At 37.3% G+C, this 25569-nt stretch overlaps 1 long non-coding RNA gene across 1 annotated transcript; it reads right to left on the bottom strand.

The window, feature by feature from the left end:
• Positions 1–18463: 18463 nt before the first annotated feature.
• Positions 18464–23206, bottom strand: LOC148653360 (uncharacterized). Its single transcript, XR_015941647.1, has 2 exons — positions 22230–23206; positions 18464–20953 (listed from the first exon to the last, which is right to left on the bottom strand). It is a non-coding gene; the product is annotated as an uncharacterized LOC148653360 (long non-coding RNA).
• Positions 23207–25569: the final 2363 nt, after the last annotated feature.

Below are 25569 nucleotides of genomic sequence, written 5' to 3'. Positions count from 1 at the left end.
TAAGCAGGGAAAGGTTCAGGTCAGCAGAGGCTAGTATAAACATAAGGCTGAAATTTTTTGGCTCTTTATGTAAAACTGCAACGTTAAAAATTCCCATCAACATCCTGCTGTTATTTTTTCATTTTAAATAGAAAACCCATTTCAGTCTAGTCAGTCTTTTTTTCCACAGATTTATTTTTTGAAAGTAATGGATAATTCCTTAAAATAATATTGGTGATTAAAATTCTCTTAATAACGTAAAGTATTTTAAGAACTAGACCATATCTTCTTGCGGGTGAATCGTGTAATTGTTGTAGTGGTCTATCAGACAAAAGAAAGAATGCTTCAGACAGGATATTTGGAAGCCAGACCCTTCTATTTTGTTGAAAACCACAAGCAACAGCAAACTTTCCCAAGGCAGACAGAATAGAATTCTGTTTAATTTATAAACGCATGAAAAAACGTTGAAAGGAACTTACAGTCCTCTAGTTCACTATAATAGGTGCATATCAGTACTATCGTCAGTTGACCAACCCCTTCTCCACTGCCCACTGCAGTGTCTGACTCATTGACCTACACTGTTATTTATAAACAGTCAGGAAACTGCCCATTAAATGGGAGTGGAAGCCTGTTACTCGAGGTTGACTGCCAACATTAAACATTTCTTCATTATGTCCTGTTATCCTACCCAGAGTAGCCATCACTTCAGTAATGTTGGAAATATTATGAACATTCCAGTTATGGTACCCAGATGTGGAGTACACGGTCTTAAAAGCAGATTGTGAATGAGTGAAATCACATGGGTACTGGTCCTACTACATCCTTCAAACAGCTTAAACTTAAGGTCTCACATTTCACTGCAGGCTTTTTAGGATGGGAAAGCATAGACGTCAGACATCGTGTTCCAGGATTTCAGTTATGTTCAATAGTAATATTGCACAGGTTGGACTATGTTGAAAATTTCTAGAAGCCGTCAGAGATCCATAAAGATGAAAAGCATTTTCCTGCCAGTAATGGTTGTGTAACATAGCCCCCCTGATGAGTACTGGACTGTCAATACATGGACTGACATGCACAGTATAATTTGTTACACACTGTCTATGAATCCACAGGAGGAAAAAAATTAAAATAAGAACAGATGGCTCGTTTGTCCATCTAAGTATCAAAAAGTTATAACAGGAGTCCAGCTATTTTTTGCTAGAACACACAGTACAGTCAATTCTGATCATGGCTTTGAGATACTGCTGACTTTTTAAAATTTTAGAAGCAGCTTCTTGAATGGGTTTGTAAAAAGATCTAACGTGCTCAGTAAAATCTTCCCTGCATGAATTTAGTCATGTGGTCGTTTGCAGCGCCAGACTGGGACTTGACCATAAATGAAAAAAGGTGAAGAAATCATCAACACAAAGAACGAATAATCACATTGTGTAAACAGGAAATGCTTAGGGGTGCAGATAGAACTGAACAGCTCTCTTAGGAGAAAGGGCTTACTCAATTTTTTCACTGCTGCCAAGACCATATGGAGCTTCAAAAGGGTTTGCTGGTGTAAATATCCACTGATACCCAATCAAACTAAATTTCTCTTGGCTATCGAATATCATTACCATATGCAGTGTTCTCCTGCCTGGGTTTAGTATTATTTAATGTCTACATCACAAAAACTCAGACAACAAATAGCCAAAGCTAAAATTCTTACTAAATTGTAACAGTGCGTGATCATGCTGATAACTGATCATGTGTCACCCTTTTCACACTTTGGCCTTTCAAGATTAACAAAATAAAAATGTGTTCTTTCGTCTCAATGTCATGACTTTTACAAGTTTTAAGTTTTAAAAGAAAAAATTGTCAGTTGCATTTACTATGGATAAAGTTGGGGTGCTTATTTAAAGGTGAAAGGTGGAGGACACATATTGTAAAGTAAAGGAATTTTCTCCCCTAGGCTGACTTGCCTTTAAAAAAACAACAACAACTACAACTGAGAGTCTGCCTTTTCACCTGGTGTACAGGTCATTAAAACACCTCACTGCAAGATTCTAATGCCCTGTCATTAAAAGAATAAATCTTAAGAGCAGCTGTTACATTTAAAATGGATTATGAGATTATGAGCCACTGATAGTTCATTTTCCATGCAGTTTTAAAGCTAATCCTGGCAATATTTCATCTGTTGGGCCTTCTCCAGGTGTGACAAGGCTCATCAGCTGAAACACTGTTTTTTCTTTCAAATACTCAATGTGGAATTAACCTTTCCCTGTTCCTTAGCAGGCCACATGCTGACGAAGCTCCTCACCCTAATCTCAGCAATGTTTTACCTGAACTGACTACTTTTGCAATGATGAGAGTGTTGATAAGTAATCTCTCTATAAGTACAGTACATTCTTAGTTATTTAGAAGGAGTGGCTTTCTTATAGTCAACAAAGTATTCCAATCTTTTCATTTGTTGGCAAATCCTGCATCTTTTCATGAGTGCACTGCAAACTTAAGGAAAGAAATAAATCTGATAATCCTGATTTTCTTTTTTTCTTTTCATTTTCGATGGCTGAGGAATTCTTAGGAAGATGGGACTTTAACCTATTTTATTTGCTTTTCCCAGCTTTTCAAAGAAACAGGTCTCATTGTTACAAGCATGAGGAGGTTGTAGACATACTGTATGTCGGATAATATCTCACAGTATGTTTTAAATTTCTTTACACTTTATTGTATGAAAACAAGGACAAAATGGACATTAGTTATCCTGTATCGACATTATAGTTTTTAAAAGATATGCAGGAGATTTAAAAGGAAATAATATGCCATCTAGTACACCATGAATGAATGCTATCAGTTTTTAATATCTGTGAAAGTAGTCCTCATTAAATGGCACTGTTGCTCTATATCAACAAGCCTTGTACAATGCAAGTACTGTATATTCACAGTGGAAATGCAGAATCCTATCACTTGTTTCTGACCAAGAATGTGGTTATGGCAATAACAGGTAGGAATTGCAACAATTCTTTTTTAAATGATCACTGGAGACCTTTTTTGATCTCAATACCATCAGTGTCTTCATTGGAAAATTACTGGGTTTGATTTACTTTTAAATTATAAGAACGGTTCCTGTGTTTCCGTGCTCTCATAAGCTTGCTTTACCTAACATTTGTGCTAAGATTGCATGTTATGACCTGCCCAGGTAAGCTCTGCGAGAGAAAGAGGCCTATTAGTTCATCATAACGTAGAATGACACTCCAGTCATGACTGTGGATGCGGGGGGGGCAGATGAGTTCAGCTCACAGGGAGAGGTCAGAATCCGATGCTAATTTTCTGTTCACGTCTCTGTATTTGCCATCCATAATTGATTTTGTGGAACACAGCAGTTATTGTGATGGATAGAAAAGAGGCTCACTATTGGATTACACAGTTTAAATTGGAATTTCAAAAAAAGACAGCATGTTGAGTCCCATCCCACAGAAATGCAGAAATCTGACATTGAAGAATGATGGCTCTGGCTGGGAACCTATGGTCTTTGAAAAAGAATGGCATGTATGTGCAAGCAGATGGGTTTACTCATGTCAGCATGATACTCAAGCTTTACTGCATAACAGCAAGGTTAGACATATAGAAAATATCAAGTAGTGGATTCTTTTGAATACAGGGCATGCTCAATTGCAAACAGATGACCAGCAGGATCAGAGGAGGCTATGATCGAAAGATGTCAGAGATGAAAGAAGTAGAATCTAGTGAAAGTTCATAGTCATTCTCCTATCATTTTTTCTAGTTTTCATTTTGACAATATTACTGTTCTAGAGCATAACCCAGCTGTTCGATGGTTCTCAAACCTCAAGACAAAGCACATATAAAAAGAATGTGCAGCAGTGTTACACAAAAGAATCACAGCTTTTCTCTTCTCCTAAAAAGAATTGTTCCCATATAGTACGTATTTACCAGACCTTGGTACAACTTTGGTCATGTTCTTTTAGCTTTTATCTCTGTTGTTTATGCTCCAGACTGTAAGTCATTCATCTTAAACTCAGATGAATGGTCCTGTCTGTCTGGGAACACTTTGGACTAGGATGGGAATCAAAAGAAAGTTGTTGTTTAAATTGACCTCAAATAACCCAGGAATGACCTCTCCAATACATGGTTGAATATTCAGAGCCGTTTCTGATTCAGTTTGGGATTAGAGAGGTCAGAGGTCAGCACCTTTAGTCAGACATTATGAAACCTGCATGCTGACTGTGGAATTCATAGTTCAGACACATTAATACTCCCTTAGGGGTTCTGAAAATCCTGTACCAGAGTTCTATGGAAGATCAGATTTAGGCCAGAAATGATACCTAAAGTTGAAAAATAAACACAGTTGTGCACTATGTGAATCAAAACACCACATGCACTACTTAATCATTAGTGTAACGTGACTCTAATGCAAGAAAGGAAGCAATGCAGCTACAGTACGTAGAATCAAATTATTCTATATTATTCTATGTGTACTATATGTAACACACATGATTCAGTACTCTACTGTTTTTTTATCTCTTTGAGGAAACTACAACTGTATTAGTCACAGTCTGGAAGCACTCACAGTGTGTCACCTTACTTCAAGTAGTTCTTTTGTTTCCACTTTTATAACGCAGTGCCTGATCCCTTTGAAGCAGTGGAAGGAGCTACAGTAGCTGTGCCATGCCCAGACTAGGCTGTGTTCATTTGTGGTTATCATACAGTACATTACAATAGCACAATACATACAGTACATTGCTCATTTAATTTAAAACTTTTAGAGCAGAACTGAAAGCTAGAGCTCATTAAACCTGAATAACGCAAACACAAAACAAATGCAGAATACTCTTCACTCGGTACAGCTTGATGAATTGCAAATCTCCTAAACTGTGGTGGTGTTTTTCAGCCTTCGACTATTAATAATATAACTGACATATACAAATATCATTATGAAATTTTAAGTAGTTTCCTATGACATACCCCCATACCAAGTTAACAAAAAAGTACAAACGCAAATGAGATAAAAATAGATTTGAATCTTATTTGATTTCTTTAACATCTAGGTGTCTCCATGAGGAGAATTTACCAAGACAAAACCCTTGCAGTCCAAATCATTCTTTGCACTGAAAAGATCAAAAGCATGTTTCATTGTTCTCATAAATCATATTAATCTGATGCAGATTTCTGTTAATGGCACATATGACATATATATTTTAAGTGTTTTCATTAAGGAATTGTTACCACAATTGCCTGCAAATGAACAAGAAAGGGTTACTTCCAGCAGAAAAACAAAACATAGGCATCATATCTGAAGAAAGATCAACAGCTGAAACATTGTATATCTTCTTCTTTACTTTTTGATGTAGAATTATCCTTTAGTTTTTCATTCTCATAAACATCCTTTTTAGCAGATTTAGCAGATGGTTGAAGATGTATATTTAGGACATCCAATCCAACCAAACAAACCTTAGTGGAGACCCACAGAAGATAAACACTACTTTTATATAGTGGCTATACAGACAGGGAGTATTTGACTTAATGTTTACCATGACATAATGATCCAGATTGTATACCAATAAACAAACCCATTGCACAGTGGTCCTGATAACTTTGAAGTTGCACAGTAATCAGAGAAAAATAGAGATAAGGAACAGTCCATTATTGTCATGAAGCTTCACAGGTATATCATATTCTTGTGCAGTGCACTAGAAAGAGAAATATATTCTGCAATGGAAAAAGGAAAGCTCTTACAGTACTGTGACAGCACAACCTCACGAGAACTGCATTTCCCAGATTCCCAGATTCGTCTGGGGCAATGAGGTGTTGCTCTGTCACCTGACCAGTTGCAGGAAACCAATTGGTCAGGCGACTCTTCAAAAAGCAAGAAGACAAAGCTTCCTGGGTCAATCAGTGAGCAAAAACTGTCTGTTGTCTGGCAGACAGAAGGACAGAAGGACAGAAGGACAGAAGGACAGAAGGACAGAAGGACAGAAGGACAGAAGGACAGGACAGACAAGGGGAACTTTCTGGGAAAGAATGTAAAGAGTATAGTGATTTTTTTGCAAAAGAGTGTTGGAGAGAGAGACTGCCTGAGAATTGTTTGGAGGCTGGTAAGCAGTGTAGTTGCTTTGCTGTGCTAGCCAGGAACTTTGAGAAGGAGTTTAGGGAGGAGCTTGAAGAAAAGCTCAAGATTTTGTTTTGTTGTTTGGTTGTGATTAGCCTGGACCCGCCTATTTTTTTCCCATTATGACGTGCCCACGGGAATGTCACAGTGCCCATGCATATACTATAGGTTCTTATGAAACACAGTAAGGAAGCTTTATTCTTGAGGTTTCTTTTGTTCTGACACACCCCATCCAACTGACTTCTACACTTTTGCCAGGATTTAATTCATGAAAATAAACTGTATTTTGTTTGTGCTCATCTGTGGCACTAACCAATATTAGTCACAATGAAGGCATGTCAAGAAAATGACTCACAGTTAAATGTGCTCCCAACTCTTCTTCCGGGTCCAGTGTTGATGCCAGGAGTGTAGTGGTGGTTTCTATAATGTTCTGAGAAATTGAACTAAAACACTACATATGTACAGTAACTGCAGATAAATATTCTGTAACCCATTTAGAATAATTATTTTATTCTTTGTGGTATGTGCTGTTTAAAAAAGCCATCAAATTAAAATCTGAAATTCCAAGGGGTAGACAATTAAAGAAATGCCAACAAAAATATGATTATGTGGGCATTTTAATCAAAGGTTAAACTTACAATGGGAAAACATCTTGTTAAATAAAAAAAAAAATCTTCTCTCTGGGCTTTAGACCTAGCACATAGCAGAACATTCTTGCTATGGATAGTCTGATTTTGCTCTGAGTAGAGCTGTCAGGCTTCACCTATAATGTACGCATTTAAGAGTGGCTTAGCCCATACTACCGACTTTCGAGGCTCAGAAAGCACAATCTGCACGTCAAAATGATTAATGGACACAGACACAAGCCTGTGGAAAGGGTTCTTCTAATAGAACTATTGTTACATAACACACTGGCAGTGAAAATGTGGAATCCACATAAGACTTAGTGATTCAAAACACAAGGGAGATTAAGCACCAGAAAAACCCAGGTAGTCTTTACTCCTGTGTCACAGGTTTTGCAGAAGAGATTCACACTTGCAATTAAATAGAAATCACGATGCATTCAGCATAATTTAAGAAATCAGCAATAATCTGGAAAAAACATTAGACCATAAAACACGAAAGTCACCATGGTGAAGGTAAAACACTAAAAATCTGTGGGAACAGCCTAATTTCTGAATTTGGATTTCTCAGTTTTCCCAAGACTGGTTGTTACATACACCTGCAGGTGATCAGTTTGGCAATGGCTGTTAGGAATGGCTATATGTACTGTAATTTGTTTCAAGCCTTATAATGGGTAGCTTGGTTATCAGTATGCAGTCATTACAAGAGTGCCTCATACGGCCCTGGGTCTGTAATTTTAATCATAACAGATTGACTTTATTTTAATGAGATATCCAGCCCCATTTAAAAAGACAGCTGTATGAAGGACAATTACCTTCTTTATTCAGTAGATAATGGCATACAATGTGGTATAAAGTAAGAACATAATCATTCATGTTAAAAAAGTCATGAAAGGTGAGAAAATAAATATAATATAGGGTCCTAAAACCATTAATGTCCAGTGTCTACAAAGTTCACAGCTATAAATGCATTTGGGTTAAAACCTCTTTCTTGTCCAGGTTGGAAGCCCTGAACAGCATATGCATGAACACCTTGTAGCTCCTAGACACATATTTTAAACTTATTTTTACTTAAAATGATGTTGCCACCCAATACATATTTTCTTCAGCTTTTTGTATGTACTCATGTTCATCTATCCTGAGGTGGAAAAAAGAAATATGGAGATATAACAAAATATAAAAAAGTGGAGACTGAGGGAGGGTAGCAAAAAACACAATTCCCAATGATAAAAGGTCATCCAATATTTAATTTGTTTATACAGATGTGATTTAATGATTTGGCTTCTATGCATTCTGATGAGATGAATCATTTTATGGCTCCCTTAGGCTCACATTAAGGTAAGCTGGTTTTACAAGCATTTCATCTGAAAGTCTTTCAGTTCTTGTTTTGATTGTCAATCTTAATTAATAATAATTTATAATTGCTTACACTTATATAGCGCTTTTCTGGACACTCCACTCAAAGCGCTTTACAGGTAATGGGGTCTCCCCTCCACCACCACCAATGTGCAGCATCCACCTGGATGATGCGACGGCAGCCATAGTGCGCCAGAACGCTCACCACACATCAGCTATTAGTGGGGAGGAGAGCAGAGAGTAATGAAGCCAATTCATAGATGGGGATTATTAGGAGGCCATGATTGGTTAAGGCCAATGGGAAATTTGGCCAGGACGCCGGGGTAACACCCCTACTCTTTTCGAGAAACGCCCTGGGATTTTTAACGACCACAGAGAGTCAGGACCTCGGTTTTACGTCTCATCCGAAGGACGGCACCTTTTTACAGTATAGTGTCCCCATCACTATACTGGGGCATTAGGACCCACGTGGACCACAGGGTGAGCGCCCCCTGCTGGCCCCACTAACACCTCTTCCAGGTGGATTTATGATTAAGATTTGTGCTTGGCTCTGACCTAACACCTACTGTATCTAACTGTCCTGATGGTGTAGCTGACTACAGAATTTTAATGTTTAATGTTTTAATGTTTAATTTTAATGTTTCCCTTTAACTGATACAAGTTTAAGGAAAACAAGAGGATTTTATTTAATCACAGCGCTCTTCTAAGCCATTCAAGAAAGTTTGCTGGATTTATATTTTTATATAAATATTAAGTTAAGATCTCACAGATTCTTTAAACATCCAAAAATTCTAAGTGTGTCCATACTATAGCCGAGGAACCCATCAGGTCAGATTTTATCCCAGTTTCTGTAGAAAACACAAATCCATTGAAGAGTGACTCCCAGCAATGCTAACAGATATTTGTACGGCTTTGTGGTAGTATTATTAGTAATATGGTAGTATTCAAGATAAAGCACTTTGCTCAGAGCACAGCAGCAGTTTTAATAATGTGAACTTGAGCTCAGAAACTTCAGCACCACTCACTATGTGATAAGGAAAGGTCCAGACACCCTTTAAAACCTGGAAAAAATCTGGAATTTTCCAGATCTGTTGGTAGGTGGCCCAGGACTGTCACGGTGAAGTGCACTGTGAATTATCAGATTGACTCCAGTACATCAACACTAGATAACATTGAATAGCTCACAAGTTATGTATCTTGCTAATTGGCTGATTGCGTACTTTGTGGTTATCTACAGTAATCCCTCTAGTCAGTTCTTGAGAAAATATGACAGCTCATCCATACTGTTAATAGTGGTGCAACATCGTTGAACCTGAGTGTTTGCTAACTATTGGATAGGCTCATATTTCACATTATACCTATAAGTGCCTGAGGCAGTCTACAGAAAGGAAATCAAGCTCAGTTTAAATAAAGATTAATCTATTCACATAAGTATTTAACCCAAAACCAAAATAAGGACTGAGTTAGCTGATCTTGTATTCCTCAAATTCCTGAACATTATTATTAACCTTTAATAAGCAAACTGAATTAAAATGCTTTCCATGTAATACTTATTTTTACCATTATTCAAGGTTTCTAATTCAAATGAATTAAGATAGCTGTATAAGTCAAATGAAATCTTTAGCTTTCGAATGGTTGGCTAACTTTGACTGATTCACAATTACAAAAGCCTGACTCCTGGCCAGCAATTACCTTGACAGCAGGGTAGATTACACAGGGTTGGAAAGCACCAGAAAGTTCCACTACAGCTTATTGCAGAGAACTGCCCTTTTATCTTCATGGCAAAAGACAGATGTTATTTGTTCTTTGCAGTGGGTGGTCATGCAAGGTCATAAATCTGGTTGAACAAACCCAATCATGCATGATTAAAAAAAGAGGTAAAAATGCTTCAGAATTTGCTGTTCTCCACACAAACCACAGTAAATTAGCTGCAGAATTCCAGCTAACATTCTCCTTCTCAGTGCTACTTGGCATAAATAAAGGTTGTAACAGACTCCACCCTTAAATAAGGTGGTTCAAGGAGCACGTAAAAATCCCTAATGGACAATACTGGACGGTAAGGGAGGCTTTAATGCTGACATCTTGCTATTAACGCAATAAAACATTACAAAGTAGCATTTCCAAACTGCTAACAGCCAAACAAAACGTATCCAAAACTTTCCATTTATCAAAGCCATGCGAGAATGTACTGACGAATCCCTTCACTTATTATGTATTTAACTCATCAACACCCAGTGTGTCTATTTACAGTGATACAGATGCGTAACTACCTCAAGTGAGAGGACTGCTTAGCAGCCAACCTGCCAAAGACAGGCCTGCTGCAAGTATTTTCTTCACCAGGTGTCATTCACACTTTCCCTTCCCCATTATGAGACAGGGCTGTGTTTTGGAAATCACCAGGTGAGGCACAGGGAACAAGGAAGGAGACATACTCCCTGCCAAAAGAAACTGGTACTAAAGAGTTCCTGTTCTTTGGAGAGCCTGAAACGGTATTTTCTCTGCTTTTAAAACCTGCATATGCTTATGCGTGATTTATGCCGAAAACATTGTTCCAAACCTTTGAGTGCACGTACTGTAAAGAGGGATACTGCATTTTAGAAAATACAGTATTTTGCAACAAAAAATAAATGTGCATTCTCACTTCATTGAACCAAAGCAAGTCTATCTTCCTTTCAGGTTGGGTACCAGGTGGCATAAGAAGCAAAGTTACTGCATCTATCAATGGACTCAGAACGTGCGGTCTCAGTGGACTTCTGCACTTTGGAAGCACAGACTATTCTTAGATCATCCCACGTTGAAAGGAAAAGACACAACGTTGACACACAGATGAAGAAGACTCTACAGCCGAAACGTTGTCTCTTTTCCTTTCAGCAGGGAACAAACCTTTACCTTTACCACACACCTGAAGAATGCTCCATAGCCGAAACTTTGTCTCTTTTCCTTTCAGCATGGAATAAACCTTTACCTGTTCCTTTGCAGCCTGCGCATGCTGACGCAGCCACCTACTCAAACTTCTTCAACCCATTTCTGATGTGACCCACTATGCCTTCCACTAAATCTATTTCTAGATCTCTTCTTCATTCCTTCTCCTCCTCCATGGGCTAGTTGTCCCCTTCACTCACTAAACGAGCACTCCATCTCTTCACAGCAACCTGTTCCAAGACCAGGCTTTTTAACCACCTTCTATCTCTCTGCAGATGTCATCGTTATAATATTATTCCTAGGAAACACCCGAAGAAATCTCCACAGCGGAATCATTGTGTCTCTTTCCCTTTCAGCATGGAATAAACTGTTCCTTTGCAGCCTACGCATGCTGACACAGCTACCTACTTACACCTAGATCACTAATAAAATATTAATAAAAATTTACATAGATTTTTCCTGTTTTTTACAGTCATGTCAATTTGATTGCAGCTACTGTATAACTGTTAAGTTTTTCCTGCTCAGTCTGGGCAAAAAGGGGCAGTTTGCATTGGAGTCCCAACAGCTAATCAGGCTAAAACAGGTACTTAGGGTATTAAACAGAGAACATGTGACTCTCCCCTTGGGACACTTGTGTTTTGTAGAGCTTTCCCCAAGCAAACGCTGGTTTCCATTTGTATAACTGGATGGACTGAAGCAACTGGGATAAAAGTACCTTGCTCAAGGTACAAAAGTAATACCTGCAGCAGGGACATGAACCCACAGCCCCCTTCTTATGAGTCCGGAGACTCACCTATTACACATCACTGCCCCACAGTATACTGTATACAGGACATAATTGCATATCTTTCCTTCTGCCTTGATCTGTGTTTTAGCTTATTTGGAGAGTTTCATCATCTTTAAATATTTTGTTTTTCCCCCTAAAGGTAAAATGTAATGAGAGCCCTGACACAGTGGACTAAGAGTGGCTTACCGAAAGAGTGTGACTGCATCTGTCTTTACTTTTTACACCCCCATATTACTTTAAAACCCTAAACAAAAATACATGTTGATAAGCAAAGAACACAGCAATTAAAAGAGCGCAAGAGTCAGTGACTCAGGGGGAATCTTGACAAAGTGCCTTAACTGCCAGCCTATAAACCTTATAATTAACAACCAGAAGTATTATTACATATTCTAAGGAAATATCAAAGCAGCACCATAATGGTTTAACCACTTGTCTGTTGCAAAACACATGCAACACAGTTTACCACAGGAAATCTTTGAATTTTAAAAACTGAACAGAATTTTTAGTCAGTGTTAAACGCATGCAGTAATGGAGAGGTTTAACTACAAGATGTTAAAGCTACAAGATGATAACATTGCCACACTTTACATAACTTGAAAAGTTTCCAATGGCCTCAATTGTTGGTGAATTTTCGTCACAAATGTCAATGGTTCCTTTGCTATTAGGAAAATGAACAAATGCAGAGTGTTTTTTTGGAAAATGTAGAAGCTGAACTATTGAGTGGAGAAGAAAATGTAACGGACTTATGTAACTTTTAAATTGTGTACCAACAAATACGCAGTCTACAGTTGTTTTTGTTTTTATAAAGGCAAAGTTTTAGACAGACTTTCTAGGAATGACCAAACTGGAGATACAGTAGGTTTTCCATAACATAGATATTTTGTAATGCCTTTTCTCTGCTATAGGATGTGTTTAAAATGCAGGAAAAGTGTTTTTGGTTGTTTCCTAGGAAAAAGAAATTCAGCCCAAATTTACAACTTTATGTTTACCTGGGTAGAAATAGGAAATTGTGGATCAGATTCGCAAAGGATATATTTAATTATATATATAATATCATATAATATAGTTATAAAAAATATTTAATAGTATAATAATGTAATTATTCAGACTAATTTTTGATTCATAAAAGCTCATTTTAAATTTTAGGGTTTAGAATGAGGATTAGGTTTAGGTTCAGAGCTAGGGTTAGTGAGAAATGTAGAGTTAAGGGATCAGGTTGTAGGGTTAGGGTTAGGTTGTTTAGAGCAGAACTCTGTTCTTCTCCTGCAGAATGAGTTGGAGATCTCGATTCACCATTCCATCCACCCCTTCCTGGTGAGCCAGAAGTCCCCTGTATATATACTGTATACTTACACGGCAACTAAAAAACAAAGGTGTCTTTAAATTGCATTCCTCTGAAATTTAAGGCAGGCAAGTATTAATCCAACAATTAGAAACATGTATTTGTTTGTTTCAATATAACTATAAAGATCAATGACAAATCTTCTAAAAGTGTTAATAGGCTGACCCAGATGCTTTTTATTTTCTGTGTAATGCAAATAAAAACAAGAATTGAAGAACAGTTACAAACTAGAAGAATCCATTCAGCCCATCTGGTACTTTTTATAGTCAGTAGCCAACTGAATCAAGGATTGTAATTTTTCTATTTGATTCCAAAGATTATATTTAAATACAGATACAGATTCCATTTTATTTCTGCTGTGAGTGCCACATTTGTCAAGTTGAAAAAACATAAATCAAGTCAAAAATGTCACTAGATTCCATGGTCTGGAGCCCTTCGAGATTTAATATCCACCTTCTTTAGCTAGACTAGACAGGAAGCACCAGAAAGTCATGTAATCATGTACAGCCATCAGTATGTGTACGTTTTTTTTCTGAATGACTTTTTAAAAAAATATTAAATTTAATTCATTTTTAAAAGTCAGCCAAAAATCAAACAGCTTCCTCTCATTTTGTAAAACCATTGTAATGAAAGCAAAAATCTGTTTTCCTGTTTAGGTTCAAACTTGTCAGACATTCATTTAAATTGTTTCAGCAGCAATCTAAGTCTTTCATACTGTAACACAAAATAATCCGCCGAAACAATCCACACAGTATAGTGCATTAGCAATTACACCTGTGGTAGTGGTAAAAAAACTCAGGTAATTGCATCTCACTTCTTCGAAGTGCAGACAGATGAACATTGCAATTTAAAGGTTTTAATAGCAAAAAAACGAAGAAAAGATTAATTGAGAAGTAAATCTGCACCCTGAGGAAATTAAGTATAATGGTTCGATAAATATATAGATAGTGGAAATCTAAGTCAGAGGAGCCCAGATCAAAGTAATTTAAAAATCCACAGCAATTATCTTCAGGTGTTTAAAATATTTGATATGTTTTTACGTCCAGAAACACTAGTTAAACTGCAATTCACTGAATAATCAGGAAAGATCCATAGAGTTCTGTAGTATTCTGACAAAGGTCAATGTAATACCAGGCTAAAGGGCACATCTCAGCACTGTCATTTGCAAGAGAAACTACACTGATGCCAAGTCTGTCAGTAAAAAGACAATAATTCAAACACAGCATCCCATCAACGCTATGAGGCAACAGGGTTTATTGTTAGCCTCTGATTATGTAAGTAGTAGCAGCTGTGTCTCTATTTTTAAAGTGCATATGGGCTGTTTTTATAGGTTTAATTTTATGGTAATGGTAAATAGATGCTTCTTTTTTAAATGTATATATTGCTGATATTAATTTTGAGCATTTTTAGGTTTAGTATGTTTTTTTTCTGACAATAGAATTTTGCTTACAATTAGAATTATAATCAGAGATTGCAGCAAACGTGAAGTTTGTGTAAAATATGTTAAATTTGTTTCACAATGTCTTCCAGTTACTAAGAGAATCCCCAGGGTAACTATCCTGCACATTGCTTTATTCTCCATCTATATTAAGAGTATTTCTCTGGACACAGAAGGGAACAGCAATGGTTTAGTGCTTTGCAGCAGCATAAACAAACATCTACTGTCCCTGGCAGATTCAAACTGCCAACCTGACAACCCCAAACACCACACTTTAGATACCTGGATGATGTCTGGGGAACCATCCTTAGACCAGTTCAAAGATTTCATTAACACATTTAACACAACCCATTAGTCAATTAGGTTTAAAGAAGACAACACCTAATGCAGAGATAAATGTTCTAGATACCACTGCCTACAAAGGCAAACAATTCAACAACATGGGCAAATTGAAGACAAGTCTATTTCGACCATAAAATCACACATGCACTACTGAACAAACATAGCTTTCACTCAAAGCACACATTAAGAAGACTTATAAAGTCCCACCTATTGAAACAGGTGAAATAGGAGAAAGTGGTAATGAATAGGAGAAAGTAGTCTTTCTGCTCTTCTTAGTAATGACCTTCCATAACTCCTGCGGGAAAGTGCTGTGAAGAGTTTTTTCCCTCTTGGAAGTCCTCTTTCTTGCCGCAGATACTGTGCAACCTTATGCACAGCAGTGAACAGAAAATCAAACACAACTGTAATGCAGTCCCAGGGGGAACAATCATCCAGCAGCACAAGGTGATCTCATCCTACAGAAGAACCAAAAACCTACAGGACATTTTGGTAAGAAGCAAACTCCCAACACTTAATCCCACAATGCTATACAGCCCAGCACACTTCCAAGACATGACCCCCCTTAAGAGTAATGGTAATACCAGCACGTACTGTACAGTATAAAGCCGAAAATGACCTCGAGCAGCATTAACTGCATCTATGCTTTTAGATGCAACACATGCAACATTTTAAACATAGGAGAGTCCGGAAATTCCATTTGCACAAGATAAGCACAGCACTTACATAACATTAGAAATAATTAAGAACTACAGTCCCACTAATGTGCACTTCATCCAGCTCATTCAGATCACTGATAATCTGTAACGTGGACAAAGAAAGTTGAAAGACAGAGAGTGGATCCAAAAATTGAACACAGCATTCCCAACAGGAGTAAACGTCAGGAACAAGGAGCAAGTATACACAAAACTATGGTAAGTATATTTATAGGTGACTTCTGGATCACCAGGAAGGGGTGGGTGGATTGTGCCTCTCTGTTTCCTGAGGGGAGATTCTCCATCTCAATTCACCAAGAGGAACCTCTTCAGGAAACAAAGTTCTACTCCAAAGAAACTTACCTTACGCCATAAACCCAAGATGCTAAAATCTAACCCTAACACAAGCCTGTGTACATTCTCAGCCAGCAGAGATTCCATCTCATAACTCTTGTATCAAGACCATAGAGACCATTGAAATTAATGGAGAATTCCAATTTTAAAAATATGTAGAAATTATTTATTAAGGTATGCTTTATTTTCTACAGGTACTACATTAAGCAATGCTTTTAGAGTATTTCGCAATGTTTCATAACTCTTGAGATGTAGTCCTTGCCGGCTGAGACTGTACACAGGATTGTGTTCAAAACCACGGCGCTGCCACGCACAGATCTCAGTATTAGTAGCATCCAAGGGGCTGGTCATGGCCACACAGACACACATCTATGGACCAGTAGGGATTAAGAACTGAAAAGACCTCTGGCAAATGTTAAAAATACAACACTGCAGAAGGTAGTTGGTGAAGTAAGCATTTCATTGTACTCAAGTACGTATGACAATAAACTAGAACTTGAAATCACTGAAATGAAAAAACTATTTGCATGCTCTGTCCCTGAGGACAATTTTAGCCTTGATTTACTGCTCCTGAACTTCAGCCAAATCTTCCTAGGGTATGTGTGAGGACAAAGTCCAGTAGGAGTCACTGTGGTGCAGTGAGGTAAATCAGCCCAGTTCTCCCCCTCAAGCCCACAACAGGAGGATCATCATTTTATGACTTTGGTCTGAATCTAATCGCAATACCAGTCACCTACAGTATATTGGATAACTGTAAAATTCAGTGCTCTAACACTTTTGGCATTGAGATTGTCCTATCCCCAAACCCTGGAAAGATGGCTGACAAAAATGTTTAAAGCCAAGCACTTTCACAATAGAACCACAGTCAAAAACAAGGATGTAATTACTTTTTATGGTGAGGTTAGTTCTTGGCTAGCCATACTAGAATGTAAATATAAGCCAGCATGATGTGTACTGTCTTATATTTAGAAATGCAAACAGAGAAGTGCTTGGCCAGCATCATTTCCCTTGACCTCCATGCAGTCCCTGCTGTATTTAAACCGTCAGTGGAAAAACCACAGGTATGTAACTGACCAAACTCACATTGATTCACATACAGTATGTGATCAGCAGGTACAATCTCAGTCATTTGGCATTGTTTACGTTGTTCTGCTCTTTCATCCTCTACTCAACTTCAACCCTATAAATGTTGATACTTAAGTTTAATTGGCCATAATTGGAGGAAAACTTGAATTATCCATGTGGATTATTATTTCCACTTCAAAGATGTGCATGGTTGCATTACTAGAAGCCCGGTTTGTAAAGACTTGCTTCATAATGTGTATGTTCCTTTTCTATTAATGCTTCTTTCAAATCATCAAAGTTATCAATTCGACATTACTTACGCAAACTGCGCTTACATACGAATGGACCTAACAGGAATTTAATGGATTTTACTAAATACATTTAATTCATTTAAAAAAATCTTCGAGTACAATTTTAAAACGTATGTAACAGTCAAGGATTAACAAAGAACTAGAGTTTTAAATCATGAATAGATTGATTTATGTTGAGAGGATAAAGCACAGAGCTGTTCTATAGAGGGTTAAAATTCCAGGCCTCTTTTAGCTTTTCTGTCTGTGCTGCTATTATTGGGAGTATTCAAAGTCACAGTCTGAATTCTTTTGAGTCTTGCAGTTTCTAAATCTCTTTCATATAACAAAAGGCTTCACTAACTTTATTAACTTTTACTACTGAGGTCGATTTACCTCTAGCTCTGGACTGGCCTTTAGAGTCCAAGCAATGAGTGAGACAAGAAATGTAGTTGCTTTCATGTGGTAATTTATTAATTTAACCACTCACCTATATCGTCTTCAGCAATCAAAAGGAGGATCTTAATTTATGAAGGAGGTGTATAGATGCAAAGCCCACAAAATTCTTATAGGTTTCACTGAGATCTTGTAATATCTTCTGGAATTAGACACCATTCTCCATGATTTTAAATATATATTAATGCTCTGATCACACTGGTTTGCACCTGTATATTCCTTCAACCAAATGGTATTCTATAATGCAAGGTATAAAATGTAAGAATGCACAACACAAACACATTAGAACACATTCATTTTAGTTCAAAAGCTTTCCTGGCATTAACAATAAAAAGTTACATTAAAAATTAAGTTCCGATCTGGACTTAAAATGTTCAAATAATAACAAATAATAGCTAATAATAGAAGTTAAAATATATCCATAAACAGAAATCATGCACATCAGCATGATATTGTGTCTTCAAACCATCGCACACAATGTGGAAATGACTTCACACATTGCTATAAATACAAAATCCTGTCTGTTTACTGAATTGTAAATGTCATGTTCTAAAGTGAACTGTTTCAGTACAGTACTGTACATCCTTTGAAGGATTCCAGGTCTCATTACAGCACCTCTATTTTTCCTTCCTATTGAAAGTAACCGTTTTTCTATTTTCAGGAAATAGAATTAGAGATCTTTATATTCCTTTTGCATGACTTTATTATAATGAAAACATTGCCATGTTTCTTGTGAAAGAAGCTCTTTCATTGCATAAAAGAAACAAATGATTCCAGGTTCATAGGACATCACTTGCTCTTCTTACCAAGTGTTTTTTTTTTTCATTTTCAACACAGGAATAAACTTGGCCGTGCAACAGTATCTTAAATAGTTAGACCCATACGAACCGCGAAACACCCGTTCCAAAACTTTAAAATATGAGTCTTCACTACTATGGAAGCCAAAACATCACAAAGGCAGCTTTTATTCTTTTCTACATTCATTTCTGCTTTCCAAAATCGTACTGTATTGTGATGATGGTATTGTTACACCCTAGGTTTAAGTTAATAAACATTAACAGTATTTAAGCAACCTTAAGCATTTAAGATGGCTTCTCTGAAAAGGGTACTGTACTCTACGGTATATGTACTGGGTTCTATAAATCCAGAAGAGAACTGTTCAAAACATGCAATGCAAAAAGAATTTGGTCAATTCGTACTTTATTTTGTAACTTTTAATCAAATTCAATCTGCATGCCTGTGACACTTCCCATACTTTAAATCACCATATCTACTGTAGCTAAATTGTTTACATGTTCTCTTTTTTTACAATGCACTTCTAGCTCCAGATGTGTACACCAAAGTCAACTTGCACTAAACTACGCCCCTGTTGTTTCTACAACAAAACATCTGTCTCCATGGCTACGGAAACGAGCCAGCTCTGAGCAATGAGCTGTATAAACATCTCCCAGCACATCCGTCCCAGGGAGAATCCAGCCTAATTCTGGCTCCACTTGCTATAGAGCACTTAAGAGAAATAACAAGACTTCACAGAACGCTTTCCCAAGCACATTTGTCTTCATTGATTTAGACTGGTATATTTAAATTGTGAATTTTTTAATGCAGATGAATAACAAAACTATACAGAACAGGCTTTTCATTTACTATACAGAACAGGCTTTTACTTTTCTGTTCACAAATTCTGATTGAAAGAAAAGGCAGTGTGAATTTGGAAACAAAATGTATTAAAACACTACTAAGGTGACACTATTCTATATATAAATCAATTGTAAGATATACATAATCTACTTTATTAAGTATAGCAAGTTTGTAGAACAACATATTGAGTTACAATTATAGTGAAAACATATTCCAAAAGGACATTAGGCCTAGAGTTAATATAGAACAGAAGGAGGCTCAGGCTGTGTGAAACATTTTAACTTGATATTCAGCTACCATGGCCATGATGCAATTATTTATTTGCAAACCTCGTGGAATCATGAGGAGGATTTATGATCAGGTGGAAAGCAAGGCCTACAAGCAAAAATGTCCAGGACAACCTTCCAAGCTTTTTGTTTCAGTGGAAACGTTGCTCCAGTTTTTCTGACTGGCAAAAGAAAACTGAGCAAGATTGTTGTTTTTTTAATGTTTTTATTATTTCCAATTCAGCATCAGACATTTTCATTTTAACTGCTTAAAAAAACATAGAAGCTCCTGTTAGACTCAAATTTTAAAAGGTAGTATTTTGTTAAAGAAAATCTGGAGAGAACATTACTCTAGAGCTCACATCTTTAAAAGAGTAAAATGGTATCTTACTTAAAGGCGAATTAGATCTTAGACGTCCGACTAGATTGTTTTGTGTTTGTGCTATGTTTAGGCTCCTTCAGCATCCATTGGCTTCTTTATAACTTAAAATAGAAGCTTTAGTTTTGCTTTTCTGTTGTTTTCTTGATAGAAATTAGAAAATGACCTCTTTCCTCCTCTTTGGTTACAACAAGGAATCATGAGGTAAAATGAAACCCATAATTTACAATAAACTGTTCATCCTATACTGTACACAAACAGTACACAAAAGTCCACAAAATAAGCAGCACACTGTTCCCATTCACCAGGACCCCGATTACAGTTTAAACATTTACAACAGAGAACTGCGTGGTGCCGAGACCAGCCCTTCTACTCTATTGACAAACGTTAATGTTTAAAATCACATTGTAACCTCCGACCATAACTCTAAGGTTTCACAGAGGTGAGGAAAGAGACCGTCAGTCTCTTGAGCTTCGTGTCGAAGCCAAATCTTTACAGTGTAGGCAATGATACTATAATCTGTTTTTTCTTTCTTGAGCCCTGTGACTGCCAGGCTAGGCTCCAGGTTACTGGGATCCTCTAGTCTAGAGGATGAAGCTGCTATGGACAATGGATAGATGAATAGAAACCCCACAGAGGTAGTAAGAGGTTTTCGCACAGATAAAGTATTATCACATTTGAAATTGACAATCAGGCCTTTTTGCCAGAAGGGGGACACCTCTTTCTTCTGTCAGGTAGAACAACTATTTTAAGGTTTCTCTCTACACCCTCAGCCATCCTATTGTTATAAAAGTCAGTTCCTGCACAAGCAGCTGGCACATGGGAGAAAAGCTCATGGGTCATATCTCTAAACATACAGTAGTTGAGCCAATGAAATGAAGTTCAAGTTGTGCAGGTCCTGGTGCTCAGACATGCCTGACTCCCACAGCAGCTCTGTGGGGAAAGATCCCAAGGAAGGCAACTCATTTTCTCTCTCTCCTACTATGTACAATATATCTGCAAGAATCACACCCAGACAATCAATCCAGATCTCAATCTAGTCCTAATGAAAGAAGCTTAGTGACCTTGTCCCACACCACAATGCTGAAGCACGTTTCAATATACTTTTGAATATTATCAATTAGTTTGACCCCAGCTTTCTTTCAGCACCCAGGCTAAATTAATTAAGTTCAATTTAATGTGAGCTCAGGATGGTTTGTACCATGTGATACTGCTGAGAAGGGCCCAATGACTGTACTTGAATTTTATCTTTTGTTGGAGATATAGTTTCATGGAGTCCTAGGGAAGTTTAGGCGGAGTCTGGGCAGAAATGGTGAAGTGTAAATAGGAGAACTTTATAGTTATAGTTATCATGTGATGCTTTGCAACTACAAGTATAAAAAATAATTGCTCACCAAATGGCTTCTTTAAGAGTAGTTCATTATCAGTCCACCTTTATCTGACAAACTGGTGACATAATTATAACAAACTATGTTCTACATCCCTATCAGATCAGGAGAATCCATGGAATCCATGTTTTAAACAAATCAAACAAATCATCTTATAAAAAAGTAAAAATAATAGAAGCAATCCATTGCATGATGGTTTTTAAAGGGGAACTGCAATGCTATTTTTATATGTTGGGTTTAGAAAGAATCTGCATTGATGAGTGCATTTCAAACCACAATGAGGGTAAAATGTACCCAGCGAAGTGTAAAACCTCCAACGTTCATCACAAAATAGAAGACATTTACAGGTATGTGCAATGACATATTCTGTGATTCAGAATGAAGCAACAATACTTCCAGTAAGGTGAAGTGGCCTTATTACATTGTAAACAAGCAGCTTTTGAATCCATCTCTTTTAATCTAATAGCAAAATTGCTCTTGACGGTTTTGAAGACAAATACAGTTTACTTGTTAACTCTACATGCAGATCACATTGGAACATTTCTGTGGTAAAATTTCTGGTGCATAACCTGTACTTATTCTGTTGTACTGCACATCGCATTACATTTGACATTACGGTGACTAGTGAACAGGAAGGGCCGCTTCACTGCTTCACAACTCAATTTGCGCCATCTCTTGCTCTCGCCCACGGCAAAATGGTGACCATACAGTAATTTCACAAAGCTCTCGGTTTTGTGCTTAATTCAGAATTTGTCAAATTTGTGCGATCCCGTAAATTACTTTGTTACCAAGATTCTATAACTGTTCTGAGAAATGAGGACTGCAGTCCCCTTTGAGTTTCCTGAATAAATGCGATTCAGTTCCCATGGGAGACGGAAAGAATGAGTTGAATGATGAAGATAGTTTTAAAGGATCTTCTGTATGCTAAACGTACAAATGTAGAATGGATGGGTGTAAAATCTGCTGATGAAAAGAACAATTTCTCTTGAGTTTCTCTGATCCTGGAAAATAGTGCAGGGGTATTGCTAAATGTGATGCAACTATTAAGGAGAGCTCCTTTTAGTGGCACAAGCTCCAGTAAACACACCCAAAGTTAATAATTTGAAATCAATAACAATTGTGTTTCATTGAACTAGGAGTGTTTTCCACTGAATTCCTGTGGTTTGGACAAACTTTTGGCATCAAGCCAGATGACATAAATGGACAGAGGCCTTTTTGAATATGTGTGTTTGTCTTTATGAGTTTTGGGTTCTAGAACAAATCCTTGGAAATATGTTATGCGGTGACAAGTTGGAATGGGCTAACTGTTCAGAAGAGGAAAATAAAACATGAGAAGGAATATGAAGAAGGGAAAAACGGCACTGAAATGTTTCACCTGCTGAATCAATGTAGGACAAGCAGAAAATATATTCTTGGACATAAAAAACTCTCCCCTTCCAGTTGTCTGTTTCAGGTGGTGAGGTTTGTATATTTGCTTCTCAAATCAGAAGAAAAAACATTTTTCATATATACTGTACCTACATTTTAACTTTTTAATTAATATTATACCTAAAATACATTATTATTGGACCTAAACCATTACATGTAGCTGTTTAAAACCGCTAAAAGTTTTTTTTGTCATTTTGAAAATGGATTATTAGTCTACTAGCACATGAAACCTTCACTAAGGATGAACTGGCGTGATTACATTTGTAACCCAGTCTCTGAGCTCTTAATTTAAGATCTTATTCATTGAAATATAGAGAGATTAGGAACAATAGGTTTATTCCATGCTGAAAAAAAGAAAGAAAACAACGTTTCGGCCGAAACGTGTTTTCTTTCTTCTTTTTTTCAGCATGGAATAAACCTATTACTTGTTCCTTTGCAACCTACGCATGCTGACGCAGCTACCCACCTGGCACCTGAAGAAGGCTCCACGGCCGAAACGTTGCATTTTCTTTCTTTTTTTCAGTATGGAATAAACCTATTCCTTGTTCCTTTGCAGCCTATGTATGCTGACGCAGCTACCCACCTGAACTTATATAGAGATTATTTTGATGCTTTCAATGTTTCTCCATAAAAACTAGAAGGGGAGCATTTTGAAACAAGAGAGCAGACAAATTGTTTTTTCAAAGGTCTTAAAATTATTAAATCCTACACTCCATATCCTTGCAACTTTTAACCTAAGACTGTTTTCCACGCTGTGGAAGTCTAGAGATCCTCAAAATGAACTTGGAAACAGTGGAGATGGGGGTGGGTGATTCTCTTACCTTCTTAGGAAAAAATTAACATAATTGTCTTGTGATCTTTGGGAAGATTTCACTCCCAGGTCCCAGCATATCTACAGAGCTAGGAATGTTACACTGTGGCTAGCTGACAGCCATGGTTTACTGACAGGCAGGAATCCATATACAGGGACTCTACGATCTTCGGCAGCTAGCAGAACTCACAGGAGACAGTTGTACAACTTAATGGCAGACAGGAATGGAATTGTGTGGGAGGTAAACAGTTTGTAGGACAGGGACAGGCGGAAGACTGCACTGCAGATGAATGGATGGAAGAAAGAATGGGAATGAGGCTGAATTGGATGTCTCCAGGCTTAAGGTTTCAAGTTTGAGGATATGTCTCTCAACTTAGTACTGTGATTAGCACTGCTGGGAGTACCTCAATGTCAGAGCACCGATCCAGTGGCGTAACAGCTTATAAATAGGGAGAACTAGATTGGAAAATCACCTGTTAATTGGATGACAGGGACACTGATAAAGATCTTGAGTGTTTTCTGGTAGCCCCTGGAAAAATGTGGTCAAGATTTTCAGTGGGAATGTTGCTGGTTTCCGGGGCAGCTGAGGGCTGCGAGCTCCCACCTGCTCAGGCATGACAGGTACACCTTGGATACATTACTGTGATCTTTACTTTTCGTGGGCTAATGTTAAGCTGAGAAGACAGTAAGCTCAAGATGTCAAACGTGAGCGTTCAAATATTAAAATAAGTGGGTATTTAAAGACAAACTGTAAATTGTTTAAGATAAATGTGATGACAGCTTTTCACATGACATAGTATAATACATACAGCATCACCTCAGAGTGATGCTCATGATAAAGCATTCTACTGGCACACAGAAATGTACATTTTGTTCAAAAAATTATGACCAAGAATATTGTATCTTGCATAATATATTTTTAAGCTTGAATCCATGCAATGACATTACCATGGCTTTGGAATTTTGCTATGGTTATAATTAAAGCTAATCTACCTGTTCATCCCAGAACAAAAGTTTGGAGCATCAGACAAGGGTGCTTTTTCCCCCAATATTCTGATTATATGTCATTATTCTGCTTTGAGAACGAAGTTGTGTTATGGAAAATGATCATACCTGAATAGAAGTGGATTCCTTCACAACAGATGACACATAACCCAAGTCGATGGCAGAAATGTGTTTCTCTTGAAGAGAACCAAACGCCTCCAGGGATTTATCTCTGGAAATTAAGTTGAGCAGCAGCAGCTTGAAATACAGGGCAACCTCCTTCCTCGTTAAACAAGTTAAAAATAAGGTTTAATTACAACTTGCGGGGAACTGTGCTCACTGCAATTAGTTATTTGTCAAGATTTTCAGCTCCTCTGCTGCTACACTTTTCTGCCTGCCTCCTGGGCACTCTGTGGGCATACACTATAGTGCATCTGTTTGCAGATCTAGTCATAGCATAAGAACAAAAAATCATACACACATAAGGTCACAATGAGAAGAGGGGCAATTCAGCCCATGTAGCCCTATTGTTGATATTATTTAATTAAGGAGAGCGGACTCATTCAGCTTTTTCCTGAACAAAACAAATTGATCATATTCAACAACTTAGCTATGGAGCTTGTTCCATATTCTCACAAATCATTATGTAAAAATGTGCCTTCTGTTCTCAGTTTCAAATGCTTTTTAATGTTCTTTTGAGTAGTTTCACTGTTGACTCTAAAGAAGCCCATTGGATTTTGGCATCGACTTTGAATAGTTTTATCAGGTCCTCTTGCATTCTTCTCTGTTCCAGACAAAAGAGTTACTGTTAGTGCTCGTCCACATACTGTAGGACATTCCTTTATATATGGGAATGTATCTGGTCACTCATGTATGGATCAATTCCAGAGCAGGAATATCTTTTTTTAGAATGTCCAAAATTCTAAACAATATTCTAA

Source organism: Lepisosteus platostomus, chromosome 10 (genome assembly GCF_059453375.1).
Source record: "Lepisosteus platostomus isolate fLepPlt1 chromosome 10, fLepPlt1.hap1, whole genome shotgun sequence".
Lineage (NCBI taxonomy): Eukaryota > Metazoa > Chordata > Actinopteri > Semionotiformes > Lepisosteidae > Lepisosteus > Lepisosteus platostomus.
Note: the sequence above shows the minus strand (reverse complement) of the source record. Positions and strands in the feature narration are given on the sequence as shown.